This window comes from Arachis hypogaea, chromosome 9 (genome assembly GCF_003086295.3).
Source record: "Arachis hypogaea cultivar Tifrunner chromosome 9, arahy.Tifrunner.gnm2.J5K5, whole genome shotgun sequence".
Taxonomy (NCBI): Eukaryota; Viridiplantae; Streptophyta; class Magnoliopsida; order Fabales; family Fabaceae; genus Arachis; species Arachis hypogaea.
The window spans coordinates 21,616,776-21,631,623 of NC_092044.1; the positions used below are offsets into that span (position 1 = coordinate 21,616,776).

Consider the following 14,848-nt stretch of genomic DNA (forward strand, 5'->3'; position numbering starts at 1 on the left):
CCTCTACCTCTTCCATATCTATTCTCTCATCCTCTTGGGTGGTTGTGATGGAATTGGAGTCCCTTGCTTCCTTCTCTTTTAATTGTGTTCCGGATCTAAGGGTGATAGCATTAATACCCCCCTTCGGATTGGGTTGAGGTTGAGAGGGAATGACGCTTTGGATTGGGGGTTGAGGAGTGGAATTTGATGATGTATCCATGCGTGCAAGAAGAGCTTGTAGTGTAGAGGTGAGGCCGGTGAGACCGGAAGCAAGTGTGTTTTGTAGTTCCTTTTGGCCTTGAATAATGGTCTGGAGTGTTTCGTCTTGGTTGGAGGGAGTGGTTGTATATGTGAGTTGAGGAACTTGTGATTGGTTGGGTGGTGGTCTTTGATGTGGTGGTTGGTATGTTTGGTAGTTTCTTTGTGGGTTTTGTTGGTTGTATGGTTGATTTTGTTGGTTGTATGGTGGCCGGTTTTGTGAGAAATTTTGTGAGTTGTTGTTCCATCTTTGACCTCCTTCGTTGTTGTTGTTGTCCCTATTTCTTTGTTGGTGATTATCTCTCCAATTTTGATTATGGTACCCTCCCCCTTGATTGTAGCTTCCTCCTTGATAAGGGTGCCCTTGGTTAGAATTACCGCCTTGGTAGTATCCTTGATTTGGGCGGTCATAGAAATTATGGGTAGCCGCCAAAGTGTTGTCTTCTTGAAGGCTTGGGCACTCATCCGTGTAGTGAGAATAGCAAGAACAAATGCCACATACTTTTTGAGGGACCAATTGTTGGTTGTGTTGTTGAGGGGGTGGGGGTTGTTGTTGGTATGATTGAGGTTGTTGTGGTTGTTGTTGGTTCAATTGGAGTTGCCTCAAGATGGATGTCATTTCACTCAAGGATTGAGTTAGAGCGGTGGTTTCACTGCTAGTTGATACCTCATTCACGGTTCTTGGATGGTTGACTCTTCGTCTCATATGTTGATCGGATTCGGCTAAGTCAATGATAAGTTGCCATGCCTCCTCCGCTGTTTTATATTTGGACAAAGAACCATTGCTAGAGGTGTCCAAGAGAGTTCTATCTTGCTCTCGCATCCCTTGACATATGTATCCAAGTAATACTTGAGTATCAAGCATGTGATTGGGGCATGCGTCTAGTAGCTTGCGAAACCGTTCCCAATACTCGTAGAGTGGTTCCGTCTCACCTTGCACAATACAAGACATTTCCTTCCTTAGCCTATCCATCTTCTCCGGAGGCAAGAATTTATCCAAGAATCCTCTTCTAAGTAGGTCCCAATCGGAGGTAACTTCACTAGATAGAGTGTAGAACCATTCTTTAGCCTTGTCTTCAAGAGAGAAAGGGAAAGCAAACAACCATATGGCAACCTCATCGGACCCTTCCCGTCTAGTAGTTGAGCATATGCGATGGAAGTCCTTGAGATGTCGAATAGGGTCTTGTGCGGGAAGCCCATGAAACTTAGGTAGGAGGTTGATCAAAGCGGTCTTCAATTCAAAGTTAGCATTCAAGTTGGGGTGAGTTACATGAAGGGGTTGAAGGACATAATCCAGTGCACCCGCTTCCTTGATGGTAACTCTCCTCGGAGCATCCATGGTATTAGTACCTAAAACAAAAGAAGAATTGTTAGAGAGATTGGTGGGAGTATGACTAGTGCCTTCTTTGAGTGACGGTTCAATGTTCGCTTTTAGTAAGGTGGCTGTGGAGGTGAAAACCTCTTCACCTTTCCCAAACTTTAGCCGCCTCCGAGCTTGTCTAATATGAAACAAAGTTCGTTCTATTTCCGGATCAAAAGGGACTAAGCTCGGATTCGGTTGTGAACGCGTCATGCAATGAAGGGGAAATGAAATTCATGGTAACGATGAGGGGTTAGTCACTTGAACAATTTACAATGAAATGTAGCTATGTACATATGCACACACTCAATCCAAACAATAACATGGCACACTAAGCAAATTCCCCGGCAACGGCGCCATTTTGATAAATGAATTTTTTTTGTCGGTATAGAAATTATCAAGTAATCAATCGTAGTATAGTCTAAACCGGCGCAAAATCCATCATCAAAAAAATCTACAATCTATAATCGAGAGTATTAGTCCCGAGTCGTCTTCCCTTGGAATTGCCAAAATGTGCATCTTATTGAGTAGAAAGATTTGTTAAGGTTCTTTGAAAGTTTTAGCAACGTAGTAGGGAACAAGCAATCAATCATTAAAGGACTTGGCTTAGAGTTGGCAATTGAATACATATCCTTATAGTTCTTTCAATGAAGATAACAAGTAGGCCATGCCTCATTTAGTTATCCCCTAGGTGTAGAGGAAAATCAAATGAAGGTAATCAACTTGAGTCACAAGTCCTAGCTTCACCTCATGGGAATCTAGCTTTAGTGCACTCCAAGTCAATTAGCAATCCCTAATTCCAAATCAACAATTGACACAACTATTCAACTTCTTCTAATGATCCAACCCTATGCCAAGTGAGAATTTTCTACTCCATAACTAGTGTTGACATTTTATCAAACATGTGATGAGCAAGAAAGAAAGTCATAGTAAAATGAGAAGAAAAGTAGAATTAAAGGTATTGCAATACAAGGAATTAACAACAATTGTCAAAGAGCAATAATGAGGATCAAAATCTCAAAGTATTAATGAAATCCAAAATCATAAAGTTGAATCCTAGATCTAAGGGAGTTAGCAATTACAACTACAACTTGAAATTGGAGAAGGAAATCTATTACATGAACAAAGTAAAGTGAGAAGTGCAATGGATCTCACCAAAGAGTGGGTGAAAATTCAGAAATTTGATGAAGAAGAACCCTAGTAAGAGCTTGAGATCTCTCTCTCCTCCTCCAAGAATCTAACTCACTATCCCTCCTAAAATATCCAAAACTAGAAAATGAAGTAAGTGTCCTTTACCCTTGCTTCCCTGGTCTTCTTAAACTTTTCCCGCCAATACACTCCCCAAAAATTAGGATCTCCAACCAACTCCACGCCTGAGTCACGTGACTTCTTAAAAAAATCACATTCGAACATCGGCGCGTACGCGCAAGGTACGCGCGCGCGCCATGGATGCATTTTGGAGTGTACGCGGAGGCGAGACGTACGCGTGCGCGCCCAAGAAGATCATGGCTTAGTCGCTACGCAAGCCGACTCGTGGCTTGACTTTTGGCTTCGGCTTCTAGTTGTTCTATCCACGCGGACGCGTCAAGTGCGCGCACGCGCCCATGCCGAGATTTCCAAGGCTTGATTCTCTTGCTCCCTTCCTTTGCTCCCATCTTCCTTCTCTCTTCCGGTCCACTCCTGCCCTGTATTCTGGAACCACTTAACACACGGGTCACGGCATCGAATGGCATCGAGAAAGGATTAGAAATGTATCTATTTTAGTGCAAAATAAGTATGTTTTCATCCATGGTGCAAAACTAGGAAAGGAATGCAAATCCTTGTATTTTCATACAGAAAGTGTGTGGAATCATTGATAAAACCCTTGAAATTAGCACAAGATAAACCCTCAAAATGGGGTTTGTCAAGCCCGTCTAACCTGCACCGCCTAATCTGTGGGCTTTGGTTAGCTTCAGCGGGGCGAGGCAGACTTTCCCACCGGGCCCGGCATTTTTATGGTCAGGGCCATTTTTTTATAAATTTTCATGATGTTATTGATCTATAAGAGGATGAAGATGATAATTGAAGATGTTCTATGTTATATTTTAGATTATATTTTATGTTTGATTGATTATAAACTTGAAGATGTTTAATTATATGTTTTGGACAATGTTTGTTTTGCTTTATACAATGTTGGTTTTATTATTTTGTTTCAAAAAACTTGGTTTATGATTATGTTTATTATATATTTATAATTATAGAAGTGGTCTTGGTGGGCTTTGGTAATGAATCTCTCCAACTCCCAAGATTCAGAAGGAGTGACTACTGCCTTTCCTTTCCTCTTTCTAGAGGGTTCTCCAACCTTGGGTGCCTTGAATTGTAATGGAAAGAAAAAAGCTATGCTTTTTCAACACCAAACTTAAAACTTTACTTGTCCTCGAGCAAAAATAAAGAAAAGAGAAGAATGGAGTAGAAGAAGAAGAAGAAGAAGAAGAAGAAGAAGAAGAAGAAGAAGAAGAAGAAGAAGAAGAAGAAGAAGAAGAAGAAAATAGAAGGAGATGGAGGGAGGGAGAGGGCTCGGTCAGTGGGGGTTATATATGTATGAAGGGTTATGAAGAGGGGTATTTATAGGAGTGGGGAGGGTGTAGGTTCGGCCATGGGTGGGAAATTTGATTTTAAAGTGGGTGGGGATTGGTGGGAGTTATGATGGGTGTGGAGAAGTGGTATGGATGTGATTGGGTTAGGGTATATAGGAAAGTGTGTATGGGGAAGTGTGAAAGTAGGTAGGAATAAGTGGGGTAGGTGAGAGATGCTGTGGGACCCACTGGTCCTGAGAGGCTAGGGAATCCAAATTTCCTGCTTCTCTGCACTGGCGTTTGAATGCCCAGGGGCTGCTTCTGGCTGGCATTCAATGGAAGCAATGCTGCCCATGAGGGACGTTGAACGCTCAACAAGAATACCCTGGTTGGCATTCAACTTTGATAACACTTCATCCAGAGTGTTCTGTTTTCACTGTTGTGAAATTTCCGTCTCTATTCTGACTGCTGCATATGACTATGAACCTAAAAATAACAAAACAAAATAAAACCAAATAAGAATAATTAATTAATGTTAGGTTGCTCCCAATAAGCGCTTCTTTGACGTCACTAGCTTGACGGTTAGCTCCTTACGGAGGTGAGTATAGGCTCAGATTTCCGCCCCTTACAGTGAACTTTCTTCCTGTTCTCTCATGAATGAGCTCCACATGCTCTAAAAACAGGATACGACTCACTGTATGTGGTAAGGCTAGCTTCTTGGTGAAGACAACTCTCATGCCAGGTGAGAGGCTTTCAGTTGGGACTTTCTTATCCCTCCAGCCTTTAGGTACTTTCTTCTTAGTACCTTTGTGCTTAGAGCTTGTTGATAGCTGTCCAACACCAAACTTAGAATTGATGTCTGGGGGCTTTGTAATGCTCTTCACAGAAAGAGAGGGTTGGAACACCAGGTGTTGTACAATTATCTCTATTTTAAAGGGAGAATTGGGATGAGGCATCATGAACAAGATGTGGTCCTCCCCTAGTTGTAGAGTCAGTTCTCCCTTAGCCACATCAATGATAGCATTAGTAGTGGCTAGGAATAGTCTTCTAAGGATGATAGAGTCATCCTCATCCTCTCCAATATCCAAGACTATGAAGTTTGCATAGATGTAGTGGTTTTCAACTTTTACCAAGGCATCCTCTACTAAGCCATATGGCTTCTTCATTGTCTTGTCTGCCATCTCTAATGAGATGTGTGCAACTTATACCTCAAGGATTTCCAACTCTCCATTACAGAGAGTGGCATGAAGTTTATGCTTGACCCTAGGTCACACAGAGCCTTGCCTTGTCAAAGGTCATAGTGCCTATCGTGCAAGGGATCAAAAAGCGTCTAGGATCTGGAAGCTTCTGAGGTAGCCTCTGCTGAACCAAAGTATGGAGTTCTTTGGTAAGTAGTGGAGGTTCTGCCTCCAAGGGCTTTGTACCAAATAACTTGGCATTCAGCTTCATTAGAGCTCCTAAGTACCGAGCAACTTGCTCTTCTCTAGTGTCTTCATCCTCGTCAGAAGATGAGTAGTCATCATAACTCATGCACTGCAGAAGTGCATACAAAGGAACCTCAATGGTTTTTATGGCTTTCTTTGGTTCTGGGCTAGAGGTTTCTTGAGTAGGACTTAGGCACTCAAAGGGTGTGCTTTCACTGGCGTTCAACGCTAGCTCTGTGAGCTCTTTGGGTGTTTAACACCCTTGCTATGCTCCTTTATTGGCGTTAAACGCCAGTCCCTCTATGCTTTTAGCCGTTGAATGCCCAGCTGGGATACCCTTACTGGCGTTCAACGCCAGCTTCCCTGGGTGTGTGGGCGTTGAACGCCCAGTGATGGGTTCCTCACTGGCGTTCAGTGCCAGAATGGCTGTATGGTTGGGCGTTGAATGCTTGTTGAGGGGTTCCTCACTAATGTTTAGTGCCAGAAAACCTACCTAGTTGGGCGTTAAACGCCCATTGAGGGATTCCTCACTGGCGTTCAGCGCCTGGATGCTTGTCTGTTTGGGCATTGAACACCCAGCCAGTACTCCCTGGCTGGCGTTCAACACCAGCTTTGCTGCCAGGATGGGCATTGAACGCCCAGTGAGGGGTTCCTCACTGGCGTTCAGCGCCAGGCTTGCTGCCATATTAGGCGTTGAACGCCCAGTGATATGTCCTTCACTAGCGTTCAATGCCACCCTATTCTCCACAAATTTGGCCTCTACCTCCATGGTTATGGCCTTGCACTCTTCTCTTGGATTCATCTGAGTGTTACTGGGAAGAGTGTCAGGAGGAGTCTCAGGGATCCTCTTGCTCAGTTGACCAACCTGTACCTCCAAGTTTCTAATGGAGGACCTTGTTTCATTTATGAAACTATGAGTGGTCTTAGAGATGCTGGAAACAAGAATAACTAAGTCAGAAAGGCTCTGCTTAGAGGTTTCCATGTTCCCTTGAGAAGATGAGAATGGTGGTCTATTATTGAACCTATTCTGGTTCCTACCACCTTGATTGTTATTGAAACCTTGCTAAGGTTTCTGTTGATCCTTCCATGAGAGGTTAGGATGATTCCTCCATGAAGGATTGTAGGTGTTTCCATAGGGTTCTCCGATGTAATTCACCTCCTCCATGGTGGGTTGATCAGGATCATAAGCTTCTACTTCAGAAGAAGCTTCCTGAGTACTACTAGCTACAGTTTGCATCCCAATCAGATGCTGAGAGATCATGTTGACCTGTTGGGTTAAGATCTTGTTCTGAGCCAATATGGTATTCAGAGTTTCAACTTCATGAACTCCTTTCTTCTGAGAGATCTCATGGTTTACAGAATTTCTTTCAGAAGTGTACATGAATTGGTTGTTTGAAACCATCTCAATGAGTTCTCTAGCTTCTGTAGGTGTTTTCTTCAAGTGGAGTGATCCACCTGCAGAGCTGTCCAATGAAATCTTGGATATCTCAGACAAGCCATCATAAAACACGCCTATGATGGACCATTCTGAGAGCATGTCAGGAGGCCATCTCCTGATCAATTGCTTGTATCTTTTCCAAGCTTTATAGAGGGATTCATCTTCTCTTTGTCTAAAGGTTTGAACTTCCACTCTAATCTTGCTCATCCTTTGAGGAGGAAAGAATTTAGCTAGAAAAGAATTAACTAGCTTTTTACAAGAGTTAAAACTCTCTTTGGGCATCCAACCATAGCTTAGCTCTATCTCTTACTGCAAAGGGAAAGAGCATAAGCTTGTAGACTTGAGGATTAACTCCATTAGTCTTTACAGTATCACAGATCTGTAAAAACTTAGCTAAGAACTGATGTGGATCTTCCATTAGAAGTCCATGGAACTTGTAGTTTTATTGTAGAAGAGGAACTAACTATGGCTTAAGCTCTAAATTGTTAGCTCCAATGGCAGGTACAGAGATACTTCAGCCATAAAAGTCAGAAATAGGCATGGTGAAGTCACCAAGAACCTTTCTTGCTTCCTCTTGGGGTTCGGCCATGTCTTCCCTTTCTTGTTGAAAACTTTTTGGAAGGTCTCTTTCGGAGTGTTGTGCTTTAGCTTTTTGTAAACGCCTCCTTAGAGTCTTCTCAGGTTCAGGATCAGGAGTCAAGAGGGGCTCTTTATCCCTGTTTCTAGTCATAAACAAGAAAAGAAGAAAGAAAGAAAAGAAGAAAGCTTTTTGTGCTACTTAGACTAAAGAGCTTCCAGTTAGATGTGAAGAAAGAAGAGAGAAATAGAAGTGAAGATTGAAGACGGGAGACTGATGAGCGGATAATTTATACGCTTTTCGGCATTGTTTTTAGGTAGTTTTTAGTAGGATCTAGTTACTTTTAAGGATGTTTTTATTGTTTTTATGCAAAATTCACATTTTTGGACTTTACTATGAGTTTGTGTATTTTTCTGTGATTTCAGATATTTTCTAGCTGAAATTGAGGTACCTGAGCAAAAATCTGATTCAGGCTGAAAAAGGACTGTTGATGCTGTTGGATTCTGACCTCCCTGCACTCAAAATGAATTTTCTGGAGCTACAAAGCTCCAAATGGCGCGCTCTCAACTGTGTTGGAAATTAGACATCTAGGGCTTTTCAGTAATATATAATAGTCCATACTTTTTTTGAGCTTAGACGATGTAAACTGGCATTCAACGCCAGTTCTATGCTGCATTCTGGAGTAAAACGCCAGAAACACGTCACAAACCAGAGTTAAACGCCAAACGGACGTTACAACTTAGCGTTTAACCACAAGAGAAGCCTCTGTACGTGTAAAGCTCAAGCTCAGCCCATGCACACACCAAAGTGGGTCCCGGAAGTAGATTTCTGCACTTAGACTTATCTCTGTAAACCCTAGTAGCTAGTTTAGTATAAATAGAACTTTTTACTATTGTACCAGTGTCTAGTCTTTTGACCATTCGGTCTTTTGATCATTCAGAGGGGCTGGCCATTTGGCCATGCCTGAACCATCACTTATGTATTTTCAATGGTGAAGTTTCTACACACCATAGATTAAAGTGTGGAGCTCTACTGTACCTCGAGTATTAATGCAATTACTAATATTTTCTATTCAATTCAGCTTTTTCTTGTTCTAAGATATTCGCTGCACTTCAACATGATGAATGTGATGATCCGTGACACTCATCATCATTCTCACCTATGAACGTGTCACTGACAACCACTTCCATTCTACCTTAGAACGAGCGTGTATCTCTTGGATTCCTTAATCAGAATCTTCGTGGTATAAGCTAGAACCCTTTGGCGGCCATTCTTGAGAATCCATAAAGTCTAAACCTTGTCTGTGGTATTCCGAGTAGGATTCAGGGATTGAATGACTGTGACGAGCTTCAAACTCGCGATTGTTGGGCGTAGTGACAGACTCAAAATAATTAATGGATTCTATTCCGACATGATCGAGAACCGACAGATGATTAGCCGTGCTGTGACAAGAGCATTTAGACCATTTTCACTGAGAGGATGGGAAGTAGCCATTGACAACGGTGATGCCCTACATACAGCTTGCCATGGAAAGGAGTATGATGGATTTGATGAAGGCAGTAGGAAAGCAGAGATTCAACAGGAACACAGCATCTCTATGCACTTAGCTGAAATTCCCACCAATGAATTACATAAGTATTTCTATCTTTATATTATGCTTTATTTATTCTTATATTCGAAAATCATTATAACCATTTGAATCCGCCTAACTGAGATTTACAAGATGACCATAGCTTGCTTCATACCAACAATCTCCGTGGGATCGACCCTTACTCACGTAAGGTATTACTTGGACGACCCAGTGCACTTGCTGGTTAGTTGTGCGAAGTTGTGGCCAAGTGTGTTTCACGTTTGAGAGCTCTAAGCCTATTGGCGCCATTGTTGATGATCACAATTTACGCGCACCAAGTTTTTGGCGCCGTTGTCAGGGATTGTTCGAGTTTGGACAATTAACGGTTCATCTTGTTGCTCAGATTAGGTAATTTTATTTTCAAAAAGTTTTCAAAATTCTTTCAAAAAATTTTTTCTCTTCTTCGTTTTTCTAAAGATTATTTTCGAAAAAAAATACAAAAAAATTATAAAATTATAAAAAAAATAATTTTGTGTTTCTTGTTTGAGTCTTGAGTCAATTTTTAAGTTTGGTGTCAATTGCATGTTTTAAAAAATTTATGCATTTTTCGAAAATTCATGCATGTGTTCTTCATGATCTTCAAGTTGTTCTTGACAAGTCTTCTTGTTTAATCTTCATATTTTCTTGTTTTGTGTTTTTTGTTGTTTTTCATATGCATTTTTGCATTCATAGTGTCTACGCATTGAAATTTCTAAGTTTGGTGTCTTGCATGTTTTTCTTTTCTTGAAAATTTTTCAAAAATAAGTCTTGATGTTCATCTTGATCTTCAAAGTGTTATTGGTGTTCATCTTGACATTCATAGTGTTCTTGCATGCATCATATGTTTTGATTCATAATTTTCATGTTGTGAGTCATTTTTGTGTTTTTCTCTCTCTTCATTAAAAATTCAAAAAAATATCTTTTTCTTGTTTTACTCATAAATTTCGAAATCTTTGGGTTGACTTAGTCAAAAAATTTTAAAATAAGTTGTTTCTTGTTAGTCAAGTCAAGATTTCAAATTTTAAAAATCCTATCTTTTCAAAATCTTTTTCATTTTTTATTATTTTCAAAAATTTTTAAAAATCAATTTTCAAAATCTTTTTCTTATCTTTATTTCAAAAATTCAAAAACTTTACTAACAATTAATGTGATTGATTCAAAAAATTTGAAGTTTGTTACTTTCTTATTAAGAAAGGTTCAATCTTTAAATTCTAGAATCATATCTTTTAATTTCTTGTTAGTCAAGTAATCAAATTTTAATTTTAAAAAATTAAATCTTTTTCAAAATATCTTTTTCAATCATATCTTTTCAAAATATCTTTTTCAATTTATATCTTTTTCAAAATCAATTTCAAAATCTTTTCTAACTTCTTATCTTTTCAAAATTGATTTTTCAAATCTTTTTCAACTAACTAATTGACTTTTTGTTTGTTTCTTATCTTTTTCAAAACCACCTAACTACTTTTCTCTCTCTAATTTTTGAAAATTCCTTCCTCTTTTTCAAAATTCTTTTAATTAACTAATTGTTTCAAATTTTAATTTTAATTCTATTTCTTCTCTTAATTTTCGAAAATAACTAACTATTTTTCAAAACAATTTTCGAAATTCACTCCCTCTCATATCTTTCTATTTATTTATTCATTTACTAACACTTCTCTTCATCACAAAAATTCAAACCTTCTCCTCTCTTTTGTGTTCGAATTTTTTTTCTTCTCTTTCCTCTATTCTCCTCTTTTTCTAGTTACATAAAGGAATCTCTATACTGTGACATAGAGAATTTCTCTTCTTTCTTTGTTTTCTTCTCTTTCATATGAGCAGGAACAAAGAAAAAGGCATTCTTGTTGAAGCTGATCCTGAACCTGAAAGGACCTTGAAGAGGAAGCTAAGAGCAGCTAAAGCACAGTACTCTGAAGAGGACCAAACTGAAATTTTCGAACAGGAAAAGGGGATGGCAGCTGAAAATAATAACAACAATAATGCAAGGAAGATGCTTGGTGACTTTACTACACCAAATTCCAAATTACATGGAAGAAGCATCTCAATCCCTGCCATTGGAGCAAACAATTTTGAGTTGAAGCCTCAATTAGTTTCTCTAATAGAACAGAATTACAAGTTTCATAGACTTTCATCTGAAAATTCATTTCAGTTCTTAATTGAATTCTTGCAGATCTGTGATACTATTAAGACCAATGGGGTTGATCCCGAGATCTACAGGCTTATGCTTTTCCCTTTTGCTATAAGAGACAGAGCTAGAGTATGGTTGGACTCTCAACCTAAAGATAGCCTAAACTCTTGGGATAAGCTGGTCACGGCCTTCTTGGCCAAGTTCTTTCCTCCTCAAAAGCTGAGTAAGATTAGAGTGCATGTTCAAACCTTTAAGCAAAAAGATGGTGAATCCCGCTATGAAGCTTGGGAAAGATACAAGTAGTTGACCAAAAAGTGTCCTTCTGATATGCTTTCAGAATGGACCATCCTAGATATATTCTATGATGGTCTATCTGAATTGTCTAAGATGCAAAGTTCAGAGAACCGGACCGATCATCGAACCGTTCTAGTCACTGGTTCACTGGTTCATTGGTCCAACCGATCTAACCGATGGTTCAACCGGAAAAACCATTTTAGAATAAAATAATAAATAAATTATAATTAAACACCATAAAATATAATTATAGTCTAATACAAATCTTAAAAGATCAAAAAGTACATCAGCAACCCTAAAACAACAACACCAGTATATTATCAAATAGCAACAATGAAATAGCAACACATTATAAAACACTAAAACAGCAACACCACTACATTATCAAAACACTAAAACAGCAACACCAGTACATTAGCAACATCATTCAGCAAGGCAGTGATGACACTAAACTAAAAACTAAAAACAGCAAAAATCATTACATTATACTACATATCAAATGTTCAAAACAGAGCATTCAGTAACCAAGCATTAGCATTAGCAAAGAAGTGATGACACTAAATTAAATAGAGCATTACCAAGGCAGTGATGAGTGATGACACTAAATTAAACACTAAAAACAGCAAAATTAGTACATTATACAACATATCAAAGGTTCAAAACAGAGCATTCAGTAACCAAGCATTAGCAATAGCAAGGCAGTGATGACACTAAATTAAACAGACCATTAGTAAGAAAGTGATGACACTAAATTAAACACTAAAAACAACAAAATTAGTACATTATACAACATATCAAAAGTTCAAAACAGAGCATTCAGTAACCAAGCATTAGCATTAGCATTAGCAAGGCAATGATGACACTAAATTAAATAAACATTGTTTTCTCGCACCAAGTCAGATATGACTATTAGCATCTGAGCTACCAATTGTTTGAACTCATTTCTTGAACACGAGGTATTTTGAACAAGACCCAAGCACAAAGTAAATGTGCAACCAAAGACAGATACTTCATGTAAGCAATCAACAGATTGTAATAACAATTTTTAAGGGTACAATATGATTATTGTTGTTTCCAATAGAGTTCTGGTATGTGAAAAGAAAAGATATGATTTCTGCTAAATCAGAGATATCCATAGACTCAAATCTGCAGGTTCCATTAATAAAAATTGAACAGATATTATTTGTTGGTAAAGCTCCTTCTATGGTTGGCTCATATATCGGGTTCTGGAAACATTACTTCTTGCTTCAAGATTTCAGGATTCCAGCAATCAACATCTTCAGAGATACCAGAAATCAAATAGTCATTAAAAAATAACATGAAATAGCAACTCAGAAAACAAATAGCAGAAGAAGCATTATTATCAGTAGTTGCTTCTTGATTAATACTATCTTCCATAACTAAAATTAATAAAACATATATGAAATTAAAAACAGCCACAGCAATAAACATTAATAATTTTATCTACACAATGAACATTAATAATTATGCAGAACAAATTTGAGAAATTCAGCCGGTCAACAAATATGCAAAATCGAGTAAGTTTCCAGCATTAACAAAGTACAAAATAGTAACAAATTTGAGCTACAAAACAGAAATTTGAGCAACACACAGAAATTAAACTACAAACAGAAATTGAACTACAAACAGATATTGAGCAACACACAGATTTTGAGCTGCAAACCAAGTTACCAACAAACAGAAATTAAGCTGCAAACCAAGTTACCAACAAACAGAAATTGAGCTGCAAACCAAGTTACTAACAAAGAAGTTCACAGAGGCAAAGAATAAAGATGAGCAGAGGAAGTCAGTTCAGAGAGGCAAGTCGAAGTTCACAGAGACAGAGAACCAAGATGAGCAGGCTACGAGTCACTCACCGCGCGACGATGAAGACAATGGGACGGGCAGGGAACCAGGCGAAGAAGGAGGGTTACTTGGGCAGGGAACCAGGCGAAGAATGAGGGTTACTTGGGCTGACGACCAGGCTGGCGGTTGCGCTGTTGACCGGTGACCGCGGTGACGAAGGAGGGCACGGTGGCAGGCTAGGGTTCGGCGGCTAGGGTTCAGTCTTCTCTGTTCTCTTCTCTCACTCAGATGAATATGATTCAGCAGTGAATGGGTTCGGGGAAAGAAAGGGGGGTTGGGGTGCGGGGTGCAGGGTGCTCCACGGGTCGGGTCGGGTTAAGGGTTTCTTTTTTTTTATAACAAAACGGCGTCGTTTATGCAGAATCGGCCGGTCACCGGTTCGGCCCAACTGGCCAGTTTTGGCCGATTCGCCGGTTCTTTGCCGGTTCTTTTCAAGATGGTTTCTGCAGGAGGACCAGACCGTTTGTATCGCCGGTTCGCGGTTAAACCGGTCGAATCGGCCGGTCCGGTCCGATTTTCAGAACCTTGCTAAGATGTCATTGGACCATTCTGCAGGTGGATCCATTCACCTAAAGAAAATGCCTGCAGAAGCTCAAGAACTCATTGACATGGTTGCAAATAACCAATTCATGTACACCTCTGAGAGAAATCCTGTGAGTAACAAGACACCTCAGAAGAGGGAAGTTCTTGAAATTGATGCTCTGAATGCCATATTGGCTCAGAACAAAATGTTGACTCAACAAGTCAACATGATTTCTCAAAATCTGAATGGATGGCAAAACGCATCCAACAGTACTAAAGAGGCATCTTCTGAAGAAGAAGCTTATGATCTTGAGAACCCTGCAATGGCAGAGGTGAATTACATGGGTGAAGCCTATGGGAACACTTATAATTCCTCATGGAGAAATCATCCAAATTTCTCATGGAAGGATCAACAGAAGCCTCAACAAGGCTTTAATAATGGTGGAAGAAACAGGTTTAGCAATAGCAAGCCTTTTCCATCATCTTCTCAGCAACAGACAGAAAATTCTAAGCAGAGCCTCTCTAGCTTAGCAAACATAGTCTCTGATCTATCTAAGGCCACTTTAAGTTTCATGAATGAAACAAGGTCCTCCATTAGAAACTTGGAGGCACAAGTGGGCCAGCTGAGTAAGAAAATCACTAAAACTCCTCCTAGTACTCTCCCAAGCAACACAGAAGAGAATCCAAAAAAAGAGTGCAAGGCCATTGATATAATCAACATGGCTGAACCTAGAGAGGAGGAGGCAGACATGAATCCCAATAAGGAAAACCTCTTGGGACGTCCCAAGGACAAAAAAGAGTTCTCAATTGAGGAACCTAAGGAATCTGAGGCTCATCTAGA

At 39.6% G+C, this 14,848-nt stretch overlaps 1 non-coding gene across 1 annotated transcript; it reads right to left on the reverse strand.

Annotated features, from left to right (window-relative positions):
• Positions 1-11,550: 11,550 nt before the first annotated feature.
• LOC112713613 (small nucleolar RNA R71) lies at positions 11,551-11,657 on the reverse strand. Its single transcript, XR_003158583.1, has one exon. It is a non-coding gene; the product is annotated as a small nucleolar RNA R71 (small nucleolar RNA).
• Positions 11,658-14,848: the final 3,191 nt, after the last annotated feature.